We start from the raw sequence: 21628 nt of genomic DNA, 5'->3' as shown, positions 1-21628 counted from the left end.
GCATGAAAACATGGGCTAGACCAATACTAGCTGCTACAGGCAGTGGGTGGGGCTCAATTCACTAGCCAGCAGCAAAGGGAGCTATTGCGCAGGTGCAGACCTCTGATGCTGCACATGCGCAATAACAACAACAGAGGGCTTCCAGAAACAGAGAGAGAGAGAGAACTGTCAGACCTCTGCTGCTGGAGCCAGCCTGAATACAGCCGCAATCACAGGGGCCTGGGGCTGATCGCAAGCCCCACACGGCCTGGAAAGGTATCCCCCACCGCTTCCCCCCACTTCCCAGACTGATTGCACCCCACCCACCAAACGGATGCAAAGTTGCAGCGGGCCCCACTCCCTATCAATCACCTGCCGAGTAGCAGTGGACCCCCCCCAACCGATCACCTGCAGAGCAGCAGAGGGACCTCCCCTCCCCGATCGGGCCGTCCCTTCAGGCTCTGACCCCTCCTGGCCCTGCCCCCATAAGCCCTGCCCCCTTCAGGCTATGCCCTCCCCCTCAGTGGGCAGTGCCAGTCTGGCACCTCAGTAATGTGCAGCACGTACCTTGGCACTGCCCAACGGGCAGCCCCCTTTGCTCTCAGCCTCACTGGGCAGCCTCAATGGCTTCCAGTATTACCAGTGATGCCAACAAGACTGTTCGCCCGCCGTTCATGGGGAGCAGGTGTTTTCCTCACTGGAAAGAACTTCTCCCGGCGAGGCCATAAAGGCAAATGAGCCCGGACGATTGAGCGCCAGGCTTGCTAATCACATGTAAAGTAGCATTTAAATATATTTAAATAATTTATTCAACCTCTCACCAGAAATGAGTGAGAGGCTGACTTTGCCAGAAATCCAGCTCCCATAAGATCGCGAGAGCTGAGAAATTGAGCACGATCCTGATTTCTTGGCTCTTGCGTGATTTTACCAGCTCGCTCCGCCCATCGATGGACAGGGCCAACCGGTAAAATTCCGCCCAATGGGCATTCCAGTGCTAGTTGACCTCCCTGTTGTTCTCCCTTTTTTTTATTATTTTGTGAGCTGTGGGTGTTGCTGGCTAGGCCAGCAGTTGCTGCCCATCCCTAATTGTGATTGAGAAGGTGTTGGTGAGCCACCTCCTTGAATTACTGCAGTCCATCTGGAGCAGGTACCCCAACAGTGCCGTGAGGAAGGGAATCCCAGGATATTGATCCAATGACAGCGAATGAATAACTATATAGTTCCAAGTCAGGATGATGTGTGACTTTGAGGAGAATTTGCAGGGGGCCGCATTTCCATGGTAGAGGTCATGGGTTTGGAAGGTGCAGTCAAAGAACCCTTGGTGAGTTACTGCAGTGCATCTTATATATAGTACACACTGCTGCCACTGTGTGCTAATGGTGGAGGGGATGAATGCTTCAGTTGGTGAATGGGTTATCAGTCAAAAGTACTGCTTTATCCTGGATAGTGTCAACCTTCTTGAATGTTAATGGAGCCACACTCATCCAGGCAAGTGGGTGATGGACAGGCTTTGGAGAGTCAGGAGGTGAGTTAAGCTCTGCAGGATTCCCCAGACTCTGGCCTGCTTTTGTAGCCACCTTATTTATATGGCTGGTCCAGTTCAGTTTCTGCTCAATTGTAGCCCTCAGAATGTTGATAGTTGGGGGATTCAGCAATGGTAATTACATTGAATGCCAAGAGGAGAGATAGTTATATTTTCTCCTGCTGGAGACAGTCATTGCCTGACACTTGTGTGGTGTGAATGTTACTTGCTACTTATCAGCCTAAGCCTGAATGTTGTCCAGGTCTTGCTGCTTCAGTACCTGAGGAGTCGTAACTGGTGCTGAACTTTGTGCAATCATCAGTGACATCCCTACTTGTGGCTTTAAGATAGAGAGAAGGTAATTGATGAAGCAACTGAAGATATTTGGTCTGAGGATACTACCTTGAGGAACTCCTGCAGTGATATCCTGGGATTGAGATGATTGGTCTCCAACAACTACAACCATCTTCCTTTGTACCGGGCATGATCGTAACCAGTGGGGAGTTTTCCCCTGATTTTCATTGACTTTAATTTTGTGTGGGCTCCTAGTGCCACACATCTGTACTATTTTAGCCATGAAATATTGTGCTCAAAACCATTGCTACATCAGTAGTTTTGCTGAGCTCCTTCCTCACTGATTAGGTTGCTATAATCTTCTTTACTGTTAGGGTTCCTTTTCTCTTCACTGTTTCTCAATTCATAGAATCATAGAAACCCTACAGTGCAGAAGGAGGCCATTCGGCCCATCGAGTCTGCACCGACCACAATCCCACCCAGGCCCTACCCGCTAATCCCTTTTTTTTTACCCGCTAATCCCTCTAACCTACGCATCCCAGGACTCTAAGGGGCAATTTTTAACCTGGCCAATCAACCTAACCCGCACATCTTTGGACTGTGGGAGGAAACCGGAGCACCCGGAGGAAACCCACGCAGAAACGAGGAGAATGCACAAACTCCACACAGACAGTGACCCGAGCCGGGAATCGAACCCAGGACCCTGGAGCTGTGAAGCAGCAGTGCTAACCACTGTGCTACCGTGCCGCAGTCCTGCTGACGTCTTGTGAATGTTTCAACCACAGTCAAAAATAAGAGTGCTCTCAGCTGCTTAAGCTTCTGTTTGAATATCTCCCTATTGTTATTGCTACAGACTAAGGGGAAATGATAGGCATTACTCACCTTTGCTTTACACTTATGCGCAGACTGAAGACAGCATGTTTATTAAAAAATGTGTTTTAACTCCTCAGCACTTTAATTGTCAGGAACAGGCAAGTGTAGGGTTCTTATGAGTTTTAAAAGAAAGATAAATGTTTGTTGCACCCAAACATAGCCAAATACTCCCATGCTCACACTCACAGATACACACACACTTATGAAAAGATTCCAATTATTCAAGTATTTAAATTTTATGATTTATTTTACACTTGCTTTTCTGCGGGGTCTGGCCTATAACAGTAGAGGCCTAGAGAGTTCAATGCACGTTCAAGTATTTGCCAACATGTGGCTTAAGGGCAGATGTTCTTAGGCACAGTCTTTTCCCTTCGTTGGCACAGATATTTCCTGCCTGTCTAACCAGAATACGCCTGGTTAAAACCCTTACTAGAAATTTTATATCTGTCATGTGACCAGGGCATCTCTTCCCATTGTCCTCATCCATAGTTCCTGATGTTTAAGCTATTGTCATACAATAGCGTCTACATGTCACTCACCCACATACCATCTTGATAAAATAAAAGCTTTTTAATACCCATTTCTGGATTTCAAGTCTGGAGTCACAGAGGCTACAACAGTATTGTGAATCTAATTTTTTCATTAGTTTAGAGAAAAAAAACATTATCATAGTAAGGATTATTTGGATTTTAATCATTGCACCAAGACTTATCCAAACATGAAACATGACAATTAAAGTTAAAACACCATCTTTTCTAAACATGCTGTCTTCAGGCTGTGCATAGGTGTAAAGCAAAGATGAGTAATGCCTATCATCTCCCCTCAGTCTGGAGCAATACCAATAGGGTGAAATGTAGTTCAGTTTTCTTACAATTCCATGTGTTGGCAAAAAAAGTCATCTGACCATTTCCTGCTCTAACTCTGAACTCAAAGGTTTCATCAATTTTGCTTTCAATTTCCACCCTTCCTTTCGCTTTACCTGGTACATCCCCAGCTCTTCCCTTTCTTCCCTCGAATTGCCTGTAGCCATTGTTGATCAATCTCTATCATAAGTGCACAGACTCCCACAGCTACCTTGACTGCATTTCTTCCAACCCTGCTTCCTGTAAAGACCTCATTCCATCCTCCCAGTTTCTCCAACTCTCACATCTGTTCTGATAATACTATCTCCCAAAACACCGCTTCCAAAATGTCTTCTGTTGCTTTAACCAAAGATTCTGCACCAATCTGCCATGAGGGACCTTGTCAAAAGCTTTACTGGAGTCCTTGTAGACAACATCCACTGCCCTACCCTCATCAATCATCTTCATCACTTCCTCGAAAAAGTCGACCAAGTTATTGAGACATGAATTCCCCTTCACAAACTATTCCCCCCACTATTGTTAACAGGGCCTTTGGCTGTATCCATCCCTTTTTTGCACGCCTGCTTCCATCTCTATTTTCCCTCCTGGAACCATGATAGAGCTCCCCTCGTACTCAGTTTCCAGCTCACCAGCCTCCACATCCAGCACATCAATGCCCACCATTCCTGCTACTTTCAGCATGATTCCATCATCAAAAAGCGTATTGTCCTCACCTTTTAATATCCTGAAGGAACTGTTCCCTCTGTCACATTCTAGTCCACATTCTAGTCCACAATAAATGGCAGAGCCATCAAGAGTATAGAATCATAGAGGGACCTAGGTGTGCAAGTCCACAAATCCTTGAAGGTGGCAACACAGGTGGAGAAGGTGGTGAAGAAGGCATATGGTATGCTTGCCTTTATAGGACGGGGTATAGAGTATAAAAGCTGGAGTCTGATGATGCAGCTGTATAGGACGCTGGTTAGGCCACATTTGGAGTACTGCGTCCGGTTCTGGTCGCCACACTACCAGAAGGATGTGGAGGCGTTAGAGAGAGTGCAGAGAAGGTTTACCAGGATGTTGCCTGGTATGGAGGGTCTTAGCTATGAGGAGAGATTGGGTAAACTGGGCTAGTTCTCCCTGGAAAGATGGAGAATGAGGGGAGATCTAATAGAGGTGTACAAGATTATGAAGGGGCTAGATAGGGTGAACGGTGGGAAGCTTTTTCCCAGATCAGAAGTGACCATCACGCGGGGTCACGGGCTCTAGAAGGGACATGCAGGTCAGCCAAAGGCAACTCATGCTGCTGCTGATGCTATTGGTGGCGGTGAGGCCCCTGAACTGCAACCTCAGCAGAGATGGCAGGTTGTGCTGAATGTTACTCCCATGCTGTGATGAAGGCTGGCCGCAGGAAAGTGCAGCTGAAGATGAGTGTAGTGCTGGGTGGATGGCAAGAGATTGGCAATCACCTGCCAAGTGCTGAAAGCACTCTGAGAGGGAATGCTGGGAGCAGCAGCCTTTCACCTGGCCATGGCAGGAGCTCTTCAGTTTCACTGCTCAAAGGCTTTAAAGGCTTCCCAACCTGACAGTTTCACTGAAGCAGTTCTTCATGTTGTATATTCACCTGAGTGACCCTGGCAATGTGCTGACAGGTCAAGGAACACGCTCCCTTGCTGAGAAATCCAAGATTCAGTGCTAAATACCTTCTTAAACTTCTAAACAACCTTACTAACTTCTAAATTCTTATGCTGGACCCTGGGAAAACTAGCAAAGGGCTGGATCACATCAGGATTCGACTCAATGTCATCTTAGACCCCATCTGTCTAGGGTAAACCTCCAAACACCTGAAGAAATTCCACCCAAGGATTTTAAAAGGAAGCCATTTGTGACCCAGCCTACTGTAGGGATGTTATGAAATGCTAGGCTGCGCTGATATATGGAGTTCTTTTCCATCTTCCTCTTGGACAGCTAGAGGAGCAGGGATATAATCCCAAATGGAAAGACCGAGGCACACACTGCAAGGAGAAAAACGTGTTTGAAAGGAAGATCCATAACGTGCCATGCTGCAGTATTGTTACGGATGTTTGTGTGTAAGGAAATGAATGAACGAAGAGATAAAGAATGAAAGCTAATGACATTCGTGTGAGAACGATTCAGGCTGCACTCTCCTTCACTTTCTCTATTATGTCCTGCTCCAGGTTTTCCCAATGTGTGAGTGTGCAGAGCACCCACAACCAGACCCTGATTCTCCTTCACTTTAATGGATGCTAAACAGGATAGCAAATACCTGAATCTGTGATACAGGCTCCTGGTAAGTAGAGCTCTTACACTGAGACACTTGAGAGGAAAATTCTGCTTTTGCTTTTAAATAATGGAAATGTGAATATTGTAAAGTTATCGAGACTGGCCAGAGCAGACAATGCCACCTTCAGAATACGGGTTTCATTGTTCAGTGCCATCATTTGATTTCAGCAATCGAATAGAATGAATTGACCCAGAATGTACTGAAACTCAGATCAACAGTGTTGCTACGTGTAAGATTGTGATCTGTCTTCCCCCTTTGCTGAGTGTGTACAGGCTCTTTGAATTAACATCCTCGTTTGCGAATTACAGTTGCTGCATCGAATGATATGTGAACTGAATGTGTACCTACAGCCATGTACTTAGATCCAGCCAGTTCCTCAGACAGATGCTTTTGAGATGCCTGCCTACGAGCTGTGGAGATAACAAAGAACATAGAACATAGAACAGTACAGCAGATAACTTGCACATTTGAAAGAATCTTCCTTAATCCTATAAGCTTTTTCTATGCTTTTCCCATTTGATAGTCCAGCCAGTGAGAGCTCGCAGAGAACCTACTTTTTCAGTCTTTTTAAAGTGGATATCTGCCAACTGGAGACCTGGCAGTTCCTCAGAGGAAGAAAGGGGAAAAGAAACTATTCAATCCGCGATTCTATAAAATGATTCTGTTTTGAAAGAGCCCTTTCACTTGCTAAAATATTTGTTTGACCCCCAGTGATATTCCCCTCTTGCCTTTTGCGACAAAGGAAGATATTCAGGAGGAGATAGTGGCATAGCAGTAATGTGGTTAGCACTGCTGCCTCACAGCGCCAGGGACCAGGGTTCGATTCCCGGCTTGGGTCACTGTTTGTGCGGAGTCTGCACATTCTCCCCGTGTCTACATGGGTTTCCTCCGGGTGCTCCAGTTTCCTCCCACAGTCTGAAAGACGTGCTGGTTAGGTGCATTGGCCATGCTAAATTCTCCCTCTCCGAACAGGCGCCAAAGTGTGGTGACAAGGGGATATTCACAGTAACTTCATTGCAGTGTTAATGTAAGCCTACTTGTGACAGTAAATAAACTTTAAACTTTAAAAACATCATTGGCTCTGGTTTGAATCCCACAGTGGCAGCTGGTGTAATTTACACTCAAATAATCTGAAACCATCATCAATTGTAGTTTAATCCCCCCCCCCCCCCCCTCCCTTAATACCCTCCTTAGGGAAGGAAACTTGACAATTTGACCTGGCCTAGTCTATGTGTGACACCAGACCCACAGCAGTGTGGTCGACTCATAACTGCCTCTGAAATGCCTGAGCAAGCCACTCAGCTCAACGGCAATTAGGGATGGGCAATAAATGTTGTCAACAAAGCACACATCCCATGAAAGACCTTTTAAAAAGTCCCACTTCAGCTGCCTCTGCTGGGTAGGCTGGGAATGGAGACCATGAAGGAACAAACCTGTCAAGTGACACAGATGAAGGAGAGATTGTCTGCATGTGTCTCCCAGGGTACTCCATGAATATCACTGCTGTACTGTGACCAGATCAATGCGATAACATGGCAACACCCCTGTAGGAATGAACAGTTACCGACCATAGACTGTAATTGCAAAGCTACTGCCTCTGGAAAATGTTTTGACAAGATACTATTTGATTCTGGAAGCTCTGTGCCTGCATTATAATGACTTTATATTGCTAAGGTAACCAGAAATCTCTTGGCAACTTTAAAAAAGGAAATAAAAGAGCACGGTATGAAAAGGAAATTGTCAAAGCTGATCTCACAGTTCTACAGTTGCAAAGACCTACATGCAATGTTTCCTTTGAAAGATTTGAATAAAAGGTAGGTTTACAACATCCATTTGTGGTTTGTTTCTTACTTTCTCTTCACTAGTTAACCTCCTTACATTCACTGTGTCAACTCAATAGGAAGAATAGGACTGTTCCACTGAATAGCATCCTACTACAGATTAACAATATTTCTGGCTCTCTTAATTGTGAGGTTACCAGAGATCGTTGGTGGGAGTGGGTGAGGGGTGAGATGGGGGAGGTGACTACTGGGAAGACCGAGAAATGTACAAAGTAAATAACCTCCTGGCTGTGGCCCCCACTAGGAAGTTGTGCATTTGTCCCTCTTTTACCAGTAAATAGTGTGGGCCTGAGAGAGCCAAGAAGCTTTCCAGATTACTGAATAGAAAAAGGGTTGGATTTGTCATCCGTTCAGAGGCTTGTCGTTTCCCTGCTAAGCCTCTTGAGCTAGAAATTAACATCACGCTAGGCAGAGGAGCAGAACTGTTCAAATTCTGAGTTTTGTCAAAGGGTCATCTGGACTCGAAACGTCAGCTCTTTTCTCTCCTTACAGATGCTGCCAAACCTGCTGAGATTTTCCAGCATTTTCTCTTTTGGTTTGAGCAGAATTGTCCCTGGCAAGAAGTCTTTTGAATGGGATATTAACATAAGTGGCATTAGGTGGTTAGCACTGCTGCCTCACAACACCAGGGACAATTCCAGCCTTGGGTAACTGTGTGGCATTTGCACATTCTCCCCGTGTCTGCGTGGATTTCCTCCAGTTGCTTCAGTTTCCTCCCACACTCCAAAGATATGCGGGTTAGGTCGATTGGTCATGCTAAATTGCCCCTTAGTGTCAGGGGGTTTAGCAGTGTAAGTACATAGGGAAATGGGGATAGGGCCTGGGTGGGATTGTTGTCAGTGAAAGCTCGATGGGCCGAATGGTCTCTTTCTGCACTGTGGGGATTCTATGAACAATACAATTTGAATAGGTCACACCTGCCTCTCAGGCTTGCAAAAGGAAGAAGAGTCAAGGGAGATCTCCCATTTCCTGGGGAACATTTATTCTTCAGTTAACATCATTAAAGTAGATAATGTTATTACTGTTACGTGGCCCGGTGTCCAATTTTGCTTCATAGTGCTCTTGTGAAGTGCCATGAGACATTTTATTAAAGATGCCATATAAATTTATGTTTTTGTTGTTGTTGCTGTCATTTGTGGAACCTTCCTGAGTGGAATCTTGCTGTGATATTTCCCTCCATTAGAACAGTGGGTGCACTTCAAAAGTAATAGATTCATGATATGTAAATGCAAGCTTTTTGTTGCTTTCCCCATTCAGAGTACATTTCAACAGTGACAGACTCTCTCCTGTACAGGAGCCAAGCTGTCAGTCTTTGTGTTTGAGTCTGATAGTGAACTACCCAAACCTCAATCTGCCTTTATCCAATGCATGTTTATGCACATTTTCCAGCACTGATCACTGGTTTCATAGCATGATAAAGTGGCCATTCAGCCAGTGCTGGCTCTTTGAATGAGTTATCCAGTTAGTCTTCCTCCTCTGCTCTTTCACCATAGCTCTGCAAATCTTTCTGTTTCAAATATTCATCCAATCCCCCTTTGAACATTATTATTGAATTTGCTTCCACCATCCTTTCAAAACGTGTGTGCTTGATCATAACATTAAAACTAATTATCCTAATCCCCCTTCATGTTATTTAGGCAATGATCTTAAATCTGTGTCCTCTGGTTATACCACTGCACTCACCAGTTTTTCCTTCTTTAATCAAACAAAACCACTTATCATTCTTAGCACCGCAACTATATTTCCCCTTATCCTTTTTTGCGCTCGGGAAAACAATATCAGCTGTTCCAGTCTCTCCACACAACTTAAGTTCCTCATCCCTGGAACCATAGAACTATAAAATCCCTACAGTGCAGAAGGTGGCCATTTGGCCCATTGATTCTGCATCAACTCTTCGAAAGAGCATTTTAAATAGGCCTGCACATTTACCATGGTTAATCCACCTAACCTACACATCTTTGGGCACTTAGGGGCAATTAAGCATGGCCAATCCTCCGAACTTTGGTACCATTCTGATAAATTGCTACTGTGGGCGGCACGGTAGCACAGTAGTTAGCACTGCTGCTTCACAGCTCCAGGGACCTGGGTTCGATTCCTGGTTTGGGTCACTGTCTGTGTGGAGTTTGCACATTCTCCTCGTGTCTGCGTGGGTTTCCTCCGGGTGCTCTGGTTTCCTCCCACAGTCCAAAGATGTGCGGGTTAGGTTGATTGGCTATGCTAAAATTGCCCTTAGTGTCCTGAGATGCTTGGTTAGAGGGATTAGTGGGTAAATATGTAGGGATATGGGGGTAGGGCCTGGGTGGGATTGTGGTCGGTGCAGACTCGATGGGCCGAATGGCCTCTTTCTGTGCTGTAGGGTTTCTATTTTTAAAAAACTTTCCAAGGCTTTGCTGTCATTTCCCAAAGTCGGATATCCAAAATTGGAGGTAGTACCATGAGAACTAGCCATTGATTTATAAACGTTTAGGTTAACTGCCTCGCTTTTTTTACCCTATGCCTGTCTTAATGAAGTCAAGGAATTCCCTGCCCAGTGAAGCAGTTCAGGCAGCCTCATTGAATGTTTTTAAGGCAAGGATAGATAAATCTTTGAACAGTAAAGGAATTAAGGGTTATGGCGTGCGGGCGGGTAAGTGGAGCTGAGTCCATGAAAAAATCAGCCATGATCTTATTGAATAGCGGAGCGGGCTCGAGGGGCCAAATGGTCTACTCCTGCTCCTAGTTCTTATGTTCTTATGTTCTTATCTCACAATTTTTTTGAATACTTTTATCAATATGCCCTCCCATCTTCAAACAATTGATCTTCCCAGACCCAGGTTGCTCTGTTCCCATATCCTCTTTTGAATTGTACTATTTTAGTTGATTTTACCTCTTCTCATTCCTCTTCTTTAACAAATGAATGACTTCACAATTTTCTGCATTACATTTTATCTGCAATGTGTCTTCTCACTTCATCAACCTGCTACATCCCCCTTTTCAAAAGCCCATATACATTAATGACCATACATTAACGGCATTAACCCTCTCCATTATTTTATCAGAGAACTCAATAAAATTTACTTAACAAATTTGCAGTAGTTGTCATTAATTAATCCCTGTTTCTCCAACTGAAAGTTCAGATTGTCCAAGATTATGGTACCTAAAATTTTACCCGCTACAGTTTTTAGGCTAACTGACATGTAAATTCCTGGTTTGTTGAACAAGCGTGTGATATTTGTAATGCTCCAGTCCTCTGGCTCCTCTTCTTCTCCTACAGTTCCAAACCATGCTTCTCCGGTTAAGGACAGCCAAATTCCAGAACATTGTGTATCATCAAATGATCGACTTTGTTATTGACTGTATGCAATGATTAATGATGCATAGTACTGTGTCTAGAGTATTCTTGACCTTATGCATAACATCATAGTAATTTGTTGTCTTGACCATAGAAGTAAAGTGGGGGGGCGGTATTATATAGTTAGAAGGATTGCAGGTTGCTTTAACAGCTGATCACACTGATTTGATGGTGATATCATTAGGGTGTTGCCACAGGCTGCTGTTTCACACATGGTAAATTATGTAAATAGCTTCAATAATGTAGTTACATTTGTCATAATAATTTACAAATCCTAGATAGGACTTCAATTTCATCACATTTGTCAGAAGTGGTGCTTCTAAAATAGCCTCCATCAAATTATTATTATTATCCATTATTTCAACCTGTACTTCACACAGACAGTTAGGATCCAGACCAGGAAACATTTCTACTTTCAAAGCTGCCAATACATTAAGTTTGTCCTTTTTGTCTCTTTTTATCCCATCTAATTTATCTACTTTTCCTCCTTTACTGTGAAGACATTTGTAAAGTATGAAATTAGTCCCTCAGCCATGAACTCTGTCTCCATTTCAAATAGCAATATGCAGACTGTGGCAATCCCTTGGGGCAGATTGTGTGGTTGATCACTACCTGCAAGACCTACATGGGTTTCCTCATTGATAGCGTTGCCGCATGCTACACAGTCATCTATGGCTCTGCCTGCGCCTGGGAACTAACTTAATCTCTGTAGCGTTGTTTGAAATGGTGTTATTCCCCCTTTACTTCTGTCCTTTCCTTCAACCAACCTTCTACTCTTTATATGCTTCCATAATATCTTGGGAATAGAAGCTTGCCTATTTTTTTCCTTGACCCAGGTTTCCTAAACCTGACTGAGAAAAGGTTATTGTTATGTAAAGCTTTGTCTGCGTGGATGGAGCATTTGTCCTGTTAAAAACTATCAGACAAAATGATTAATTCCTATACCCCCAAAAAAATCCTTGAACTGGAATGCAAGTGTACTTTAGGAAAATAATTAAGCAATTTCAAATGTATTTTCTGTCTATTTGGATTTTTAAAATAGAATTTTTTACAGCAGATGCTAATGGCATTATTGGGAAGACTGCGGGGAAAGATTGCTGATCTCAACAGGAAGGCGAGGAATCAATATCAGAAGATACAATGAACTCAAAGTTGTATCAGTAATTATATCAGTGCTGTTGTTAATTGAATTCCCTCAGGACCCTGGCAGCTCACTCACCAGACATCAGCAGGATGCAGCAAGAAACTTAACAGAGGGGAAGAAGATAAAGAAGGAAATGTAAAGGGTTGAATGAAGCAAGACAAAAGGGTTGGATACTGTAACCCCATTTACTTTAAGGTGACTAAGATTGAGAGTGGTGCTGTGAGATGCCAAGAACTGGAGTAAAGGTAAGTGGTTAGTATAATGCAAGTTTGCAGACTGCATAACCAATAACAAATAACCCATTTAAAGTGGAAATTATTGGAACAGAGTCTGGTTTAAGTGGTACAGCACTACAGAACAGGATGTAGGAGCTTTCTATCGCTACCACAAACTGGTTCAAGCTTCACTAATGATAAGAAATGAGTATAACAGTTTGAGGCAACAGCCTGCCACAAGACAATCATAAGACTAGGTATTCTGGGAGAAGATTCATGTTCAGATGTTGCCAAGAACTGAATGCCAGATTAGTAAGTGGATGGGGAGGACTAAAGAACAACTTCACTGAAGAGATCCTTTCAGAGTCTTAGACACAGCCACATTAGTACACCTGCCATTGATAGGATGATAGAACAGCATTAGAAGAGTGATGTTTAGGAGAAAAATAAATGCATCTGATAATCAAACGGTCCAGCAACAGCGCATTGAACTGAGTTAAAAGCCACAGTGAGTCAATCTTGGACAATTTGAGGTTTCCTTGAAAGACCATTTTGATTTTGAGGACGAAGGCAAGTCAGAAGAATTGAAGGTCATGTTCCTTTTGTTGTTTGGTGACATCACATGCACATGCCAAAATCATGCCTTCTCGAATGTTTTTTGTGCTCAACAAAATGGAGGACATACTGGGGAATGGGAATCTTCCATTTCAGCCACCGGGTCCTACTCCTGGTTGTTAGGCAGTGACGACTGCTGGAAAATGTCCATAGAGCCATACAGTCATAGAGAAATACAAAACAAAAACAGGCCCTTCGGCCCAACCGATCCATGTCGGCCATGGTGTCCTCCCAGCTAGTCCCAATTGCCTGCATTTGGCCCAAACTCCTCTAATCCTTTCCCATCCATGTACTTATCCAAATACTTTTTAAATGTTGCTATTGAACCTGCCTTAACCAGTTTCTCTGGCAGCTCATTCCATATACACACCGCCTCTGCATGAAGAAGTTGCCTCTCAGGTCCCTTTTAAATCTTTCCCCTCTCAGCTTAAACCTAAGCTCTCGAGTTTTCAATTCCTCTCCCCTAGGAAAAAGACAATGGGCGGAACTTTCCCGTCCCGCCTGCCACGGGAATCATAGTGGGCGGGACATGGACCGTGCAAGGGTCCATTGATCTCCAGCGGGATTTTCCGGCATTGGGGCGGGCACGACCAGAAAATCCCACCCTATGTGCATTCATCCTCTCTATATCCTATCCATGTACAGATCTCAGGCTTAACTGTGATGTGTTCCACATTTAGACTTCCAATAGTTGTGGTTTAGGTTCATATTAGATGGGAAGTCAATTTGGATTTAATACCAACAAGAATCAGCTCCTTCAAGAAATGGTGTTGGCAGGATGGGAAAGACGTGTGTGTGTTTGTGTGCCTGTGATTGTATGTGTGACTAATCATTGTTATTCATCTGGCTTACCCAGCGGCCTCCGATCAGGATCCTACCCAGACAGGGCAGGAATCCATTCATTATGTAGAACTGCCAATTTCAATGTAATTAGAAGGCCAATTCAAAGCCCTCCTGCTGTTCACCCACCGCCCCATCATGAGGCGGGTCCTGAGGGAGATCCATCAGAAGTGCCTCTCTTGTGGAGGGTCCATTGAGACCTCTGGTTGGAGGGGTGGAGTCAGCTCATCCTCATGCCTGTGTGGTGTGGGGGGGAAAGGGGGGAGAGTGACCCATTATTTCTGTGGTGGGGAAGGATGCTCTCTGTGTGGAGGGGTTGGAGTTGCTCCCCTGGTTAATGGGCGGGGTCACCATTTCCATTGTGGGAGAGAGGGGGGTCTGTCTGTCAGTGCGGGGTGTGCTTTTTAAAGGACGGACCACTGTCTCAGGAGATTCAGGAAATCATGCCAGAGCTGTGCAGCATCCTAGAAGAAGACTGGCTACCTGGTGGTGACCTTTACCAGTCATAGAATCATAGAAACCCTACAGTGCAGAAGGAGACTATTTAACCCATCAATTCTGCACTGACTCTCCAACAGAGCATCCTACTCAGGTATAGATCCCACCCTATCCCTGTGATCCCATGCATTTACCCCACTAATCCCCCTAACCTACACATCTTGGGACACAACGGGTCAACTTAGCATGGCCAATCCACCTAACCTGTACATCTTTGGACTGTGGGAGGAGCACCTGGAGGAATCCCATGTAGAACACAAGGAACACAATTCCTTTCCGGGTTTTGTTGCAGATTTTTCCAAGATCTCCCACCCATAAATGCATTCGACAGGTGACCAAAGGGTTGTTCATTAGGGCTGACAATTAGGCCAACTTTGTCACCCATGATGCCAAGCAGAATAAATGGGCATTCAGCTTCCCACATAGGCTGGGTGCCATCGACTGCGCACGCATGGCAGTCTGGAACGTCAATAACAATCAGGATAATTCGCCAAGCATTAGTGTTTCCATTCCCACAACGTGCAGCTGGTATGCAACCACAAAAAGCTCTTTACACAGGCATGCACAAAGTTCCCAGGCAGCTACCCTGATGGTCTCGTGCTGTGACCACCCAATCTCCCAAATCTCTTCCCACTTGGACTCGAGCTTAAAGAGGTGGTAAGGAACATCCAATGCAAACTTGACTCATGGCTCCCTTGAAAGCCTCAAACTAAACGCCAACAGCACGTTGATGAATGTCAGTACACAGCTAGATATGTGACTGAACAGCCCTTCTGTATGTTGAAGATGCACTTCAGGAGCATCAGCCAATTCCGAGGCTCCTTCAGTGCACAACCGCCTGGCTATGCAGAACAAATGTGGTTTGTGGTGCTCCATACAAGACTGTGCAACAGCAGAATGGACAAGACAAAGAGCTCAGAGCTTCCTGAAGCAATCTGAAAGGGGAGGGGCTAGAAGACCAAGAGGAGAACAAAGGGGATATGTGTCACCAGCTGCTTACATTGCTGCCAGAGATGCTATAGATGCCTTTATTACTGCAAGATTCACCTAGGCTGTGTCAGTGGATCAATGTAATCAAAGCAATTAAATGAGAAAGAAATAGAAGGTTATGCTGATAGGGTTAGATGAAGGAGGCTCATGTGAAGTATAGACATTTTGGGCCAAATGACCTGTTTCAGTGCTGTAAAATTCTATATAATTCCATGTAGCAACCTCCTTCCAGGCACCTGCAGTGCTGCTACAAGTCTGGCCACAAAAAGTTTGAAGAACTAGCAAGAATTATATTGCTAAGAGTATACCCTAAAGAAGTATTCTCAAGACAGAGCAATTTACAGTCTTGCAGCACCATCTGCCATAGAATGATGGGGATTTGCTTTGAACCTGTGATTCACCCACACATTAAATGTATTACCTCCCCTTTATCACCATGTAGTGACACAGAGTGGAGATGGTGATTGGCAGAGAGTGTCTCTGGGTGAGGATAGGGGTGGGGGTGGGGGGGGGGGGGGGTGGAAGCTGGCGGTGGGTGAGATGTTGAAATTAGCCTACAAAAACAGCACAAAAGTGTATCACGGTGAATCGACAGCTTGTCATACACTGCACCAGTTTTTATTTTCCATTGACTTGGAAAATATTGCCAAGACTTTTAACATCAAACCAAGTAAAAGTGACAGTGAGACTACAGGAAACAAGTCTGCAGGAAGAGTTTGATCTATCGTTCTGTGAACTTCTGTGGAGAGGAGATTGTGCGCATGCAAAAATTGGCTGCTGATTCACCTCTGTTACACATTACTGTGTATCTGTTCAGATGAGGAGGATCGCAACAGACACCTCCAGACGCTGAAAGATGCCCTCATAAGAACAGGATAGGCGCTCGACTCATCGATCGACAGTTCCGACAGAAGATCATACATTACTGGCACAGACCGTCTTCGCCCCCTAGGCATTTACCAACATTGGCTCGTGTTACCCTGAAACCTGCAAAGAGGAAGTAGATGAGTGGCCAGATTCTGACTTTCCATCTCATTTGCCCTACTTGTTTTCATGAGATGCCGCAATTCCCCTCCCGGGAAATAGTCTTCAGGACATCTAGGACATCATGTGCTGCTGCAGTCCGACTGGAACCAAACTGAAGAGTCAGCATTATTTTAAGTAGAGGCAGCAGCTGTTCTTGGGACAGTTTTTGAAAGTGTCCAGCAGTACTTGGCAGTGCAAAAGTTAAATAAGCTGAGAATGATAATCTCAGCTTTACTTTCGAGCTAACACACAATGAACCAATTTTGACTTCATGTGAAGCTTTGAACCAGTCTGGAGAAAGCAGTGCTGTGCTTTATACTGTAGACTGTGTACATGTCTCAGGCTGACATAGTAGACAAACAGCTCTAGAAACACCTGCAACTGCGTTGGTGTTTACACTCCAATTGATGCTGTTAGCCACAGTGCTTTGATGAAGGCCACTTCCTTTCACCTCACTACACACAATAATGCTTATTTAAAGCACAATACACCAAAAACAGCTGCGATCGATCTGGAGCCAGGGTTTTTAAAATCATGTATTTTAAATGTATTAACCCTTCTTCAGCCTATACAAGTTGCAGAGTTGAAAAAATTTGATACTGATGCTAATAAATCGCAATCTGGTTGTATGTGTGTGTGTGTGTGTATGTGTGTGTGTGTGTGCATTGCAGGAAGCAGTTTGCTGGTGCCTGAAGCAGTGACAGGTTGTGTGATTCAGTGACATTGCTGTACAGTACAGTTGACACGATGAGAACTACTGTAGCTAAAAATATCATAGACTAGGTTCTGCAGCTGTGTAAATAACACAGCCGCAATTTGAGCTCTGTAAGGATAAAGGTTTTATTTCAAATTCACATAGATACAACAAAAGCAACAACTTGCAATTATATAGTGCCGTATCCCAGCAAAAGGTGCCACACAGGAGCCTTATCGAACAAAATTCGACACCATGCTACAGAGGAAGATATTAGGGTAGTTGACCAAAAGCTCTATCAAGAAAGGAGGTTTTAAGGAGTGTCTTTAAAGGAGGAAATGGGGGTAGAGAGGTGGAGTGGTTTAGGGAGGGAATTCCAGAGTTTAGGCTAAAGTTTCAGCCACAAAGGATGGAGGGATTAGGGATGGGCATGAGGCCAGAATTGGAGAAATGTGGATATTTTGAAGGCTTGTAGGGATAGGGAGGGCCGAGGCCAAGGAGGGATGCCAAAATAAAAAAAGTCAGGGTGTTGCTTAACCAAGTGTCAATGTAGGTCAGTGAGGTTGGGGGTGATGGGATGGACTTGCTGCAGGTTGGGGCAAACTTGGTAGATTTTTGGATGACCTAAATTTTGAGCAGGGTAAGAATATGGGTGGCCAACCAGGAGTGATTTGGAATAGTCAAGAGGCGACAAAGGCATGAATAAGGGTTTTAGCTGAAGAAGGGACAATATAGAGTGATGGCACAGAGGTGGAAATAGGATGGGTTAGCAAAAGGAATACTTCTGTTCAAATGAAATGCATCATCCAAAGTGTTGACCTGCCTTTATGTTTCAGATACTGACTGACCTACAGCGATTTCTCGTATTAATAGGTGTTGACGACAACAATTCTAGTTACAGTGAGTCACTTCTCTCCCTCATCCACTCAGCTCCATTAAGCAGATGCCAGAAGGTAAAAGAAATGACTTGATACTACCAAAAATATTTTTCTCCCTTTAAATGATTGTTTCTGTTCACACCCTGCTTATTAATTGGCGCATCCTGTGGACTTGTAGATTTGTAGTCAGGAATAAAAACAAATTAATTAGCCACATTTTATGTAGGTGTAACTGCTGGCACATATACTCTGGAGATCCAAAGCCATACTGGAAAAGAAGCTGAAAAAGAACACAGGTAATTAAAAATTGGGAAGCAGGGTGAGTAATGCATACCAGAATTGGTTTAGGCATGATGCAAAGTCATCTGCTTAAAATAACCTAGAAGTGAATTATACAGAACTGATATGCACTTTCCTGTGATTTATTACTATGTGTAAGATCAATGAATACATCAAAATTTAAGCATGTTTTGCAAGTCTGGTATGCCGATGCACTCAAAATAAGTGTCTCCTGTCGATTTTGTTTCAACTAAATTGATCGTTTTTTCCCCCTGAAAGTATACTGTTCTCCCTTACCCCTCCCCTCGTCAGTGATTCAAGCTGAAACGTGGCCCGGGAGCAAGAAATCTTCCATACCTCCCCCAGTACCAGTTCGCAACATGTGAATGTGTATAGTCGGCGTGTCAACAAGCTCTTCAGGGGTTGTTTCCGATGGGCTGCCATCATAGTTTAACCTTATCCTGAGCCTTTCCTGCATCCACCCATTCACACTGGTAGTCGCTGAATAGTTAACAGCGCTGAGGGAAGCCTCGGTGATGTTCATCTCCAGAGGTCGTGGGCACGGTTTTGACTCTGTACAATGAGTTTTGAATGAGTTAAAACTACAAAGGACTAACAGATCAGGAAACAAACCTGGAAGCTAACTCATTTGTGCGACTTAGCATCAAACAATGTAATACATTTACCTGCTGCAGTATTTCTTTCCTTTTTAAAGGAATGCAAAGCAAGAGAGAAGTGCACGGGAGGTATTTACAATGGTGATTTTAACAGTCTCCGTGAGATTTTGCAGCTACAATCTGCATGCTCCTGAGATCCCTTTCCATTGATAATGGGTTCAGCAAGATCTCTAAAGACAAAGAGATTAAAGGTTAAAACAGTGCTGCCATCAAGATGGTGAGGGACAATGACAATCAATCACAAAACGTGGCCCTGAAAATAAAAATTTGCTGATCTAAATGCCAGATGAACATTTATAGTTTCCACCTTTAACTTTACAATTTATGTGTATAAGCGTGGCCAAAAGGTGCTTAAAGATATGAAGAGCTGGCGCTGACCTGTGAAATTGAATGTCCGCTATAAGGCAGGGACGGGATCAGCACTTTCTCTCCCAGGTGCGGTTGCCATTGCAACAATAATTGACTCGATTGCTGCCATCTCCATCTACCACACCAGCTCACTGAGCAACTGACATTTCAACTGTCCCATAAGTGTCAGCAGCAGTGACATTGCCGGCTCATTCCCGTGCGAAGCCCATTGTTCTGAAGTGAAAGCTGCATGTGTGCAGCTGATGATAAGAAGCTTGTGGAGCTCAGCTGACACTGAGAGTTCAGGTCTAAAGCGGAAGGTGACATTTCCCTGGCTGTTCTTGCATTTGTGCCCTTGTTAAGCTGTAGGGTGCTTTATATTTATACTGTAATTTTCAGCTGCTTATTTGTTCACCAAATGAACTGAACTTCTTACAGTTTTCTAAATTTACACAGGTTATTATTAGTTGCGAGTGATGGGGACACATGCATGAATAATAGACTATTGCACCACTCAGACTTTGACAGAAGGCCCAGCTTAATTGAAATGCTCCATCCTCCTTCATTGTTACTTAAATGAGAAACTCGCAAATTCATTTTTATTTAAGAAACGCTTTTATTTCTTGGTAGCAATTGTAATTTCCTTCTGCTGTACTACTGTTAAGTGTGAATAACTCTTTCAAGTTATTGACCTGCTTGCTATCCTATTGCAATGAAAGTGAACACAATACTGCTCACTTTAGTAACAATGTGTGGAACCTGTGCAGTTCATTTCAAGAGGAATGTAATAAACTGGTGGTTTTACAGACTATTGAGAAAATGAGATTCGGATGTGGCTCCAAAGGGCAACTGTTGAGAAAACAGTTTGAATCGTTTTCCGGTTAGCAGGATATTGGGATACGGATTTCCACACGCTAACGCGACTCTGCCGCTAACCTGCTGTTTTTTTTCCAGCAACAACTTGCATTTGTATAGCATCTTTAACACGTTAAAACGTCACAAGGTGCTTCACATAATCTTTCCAATTGGTGAGAAATCAGAGTGGTATTGTCACTGGATTAATAATCCAGGGACCCCAGGTAATGCTCTAGAGACCTGAGTTCTCATCCCACCATGGCAGATGGTGAAATTTGAATTCAATAAAAAATTTAAAGTCTAATGATGACCCTGAAACCATTGTCGATTGTTGTAAAACTCGATCCATCGCTCATGTCCCTTTAGGGAAGAAAATCTGCCATCTGGCTGCCTACATGTGAAATCTGCCACCTGGTCTGGCCTACATGTGACTCCAGATCTACAGCAATGTGGTTGACTCTTAAATGGCCTAGCAAGGGTGATTAGGGATGGGCAATAAATGCCCACATCCCATGAATGAATAAAAAAAGGACAAGTAAACATTTGTATTCATTTTTCTCTTGCACATAAATCACAGAACATTAACGTGCAGGTACAGTAAACAATTAGGAAAGCAAATGGCACGATGACCCTGACTGAAAAGGATTTTAAATACTAGAGTAAGGAAATCTTGTTGCAATTATTGGGCTTGTGAAACTATGCCTGGAGTATTATATTTTGGTCTTCTTACTTAAGGAAGGAGATATTTGCCTTAGAGAGGGTGGGATGAGGGTTCACTTGATTGATTCCTGGGATGAGGGGATTGTCCTATGTGGAGTGATTAGATAGAATGTAATCTGGAGTTTAGAAGAATGAGAACTGATAGCGTTGTAAAGTATAGAATTATTAAATGGTTTTGGAAGGGTAGATGCTGTGAGTTTGTTTCCCCGGTTGAAAAATCTAGAACTAGGAATCATACCTTCACAATGAGAGGAGAAAAAAAATCATCCATTGGAGACTGAATCTTTGGAAATCTCTATAACAGTAGATTGTGGGTGTTCAGTCATTGAGTATATTCAAGGCTAAGGTAATAGATTGTTAGGTGGTAAGGAAATTGCGAAATGGGAATAAGGCAGGAAAGTGAAGCTGATGTAATAGATCAGCCGTGCTCTTACTGAATGGCAGAGTAGCCTCAATGGGCTGTATGGATACTCCTGGGCGACACAGTGACACAGTGGTTAGCACTGCTGCCTCATAGCGCCAGGGACCTGGATTCGATTCCCGGCTTGGGTCACTGTGTGGAGTCTGCATGTTCTCCCTGTGTCTGCGTGGGATTCCTCCGAGTCCTCCAGTTTCCTCCCACAGTCTGAAAGACGTATTGGTTAGGTGCATTGGCCATGCTAAATACTCCCTCAGTGTACCCGAACAGGCGCCAGAGTGTGGCGACTAAGGGATTTTCACAGTAACTTCATTGAAGCCTTACTTGTGACTAATAAATAAATTTTACTTTAACTGAAATAAGGGCAGGTGCATTTTCATAATATTTCAAACATTAACTGGAACTACTCAGGCTGTTTTCATGACAATCTGAACCGATGCCCAA

At 43.9% G+C, this 21628-nt stretch overlaps 1 long non-coding RNA gene across 1 annotated transcript; it reads right to left on the bottom strand.

Moving 5' to 3' along the window:
• Positions 1-17136: 17136 nt before the first annotated feature.
• Positions 17137-19449, bottom strand: LOC144494153 (uncharacterized). Its single transcript, XR_013497826.1, has 3 exons — positions 19222-19449; positions 18853-19013; positions 17137-18167 (listed from the first exon to the last, which is right to left on the bottom strand). It is a non-coding gene; the product is annotated as an uncharacterized LOC144494153 (long non-coding RNA).
• Positions 19450-21628: the final 2179 nt, after the last annotated feature.

This window comes from Mustelus asterias, chromosome 5 (assembly GCF_964213995.1).
Source record: "Mustelus asterias chromosome 5, sMusAst1.hap1.1, whole genome shotgun sequence".
NCBI classification, from domain to species: domain Eukaryota; kingdom Metazoa; phylum Chordata; class Chondrichthyes; order Carcharhiniformes; family Triakidae; genus Mustelus; species Mustelus asterias.
The sequence above is the reverse complement of the archived record's forward strand: the minus strand, read 5'-3'. Positions and strand labels throughout refer to the sequence as shown.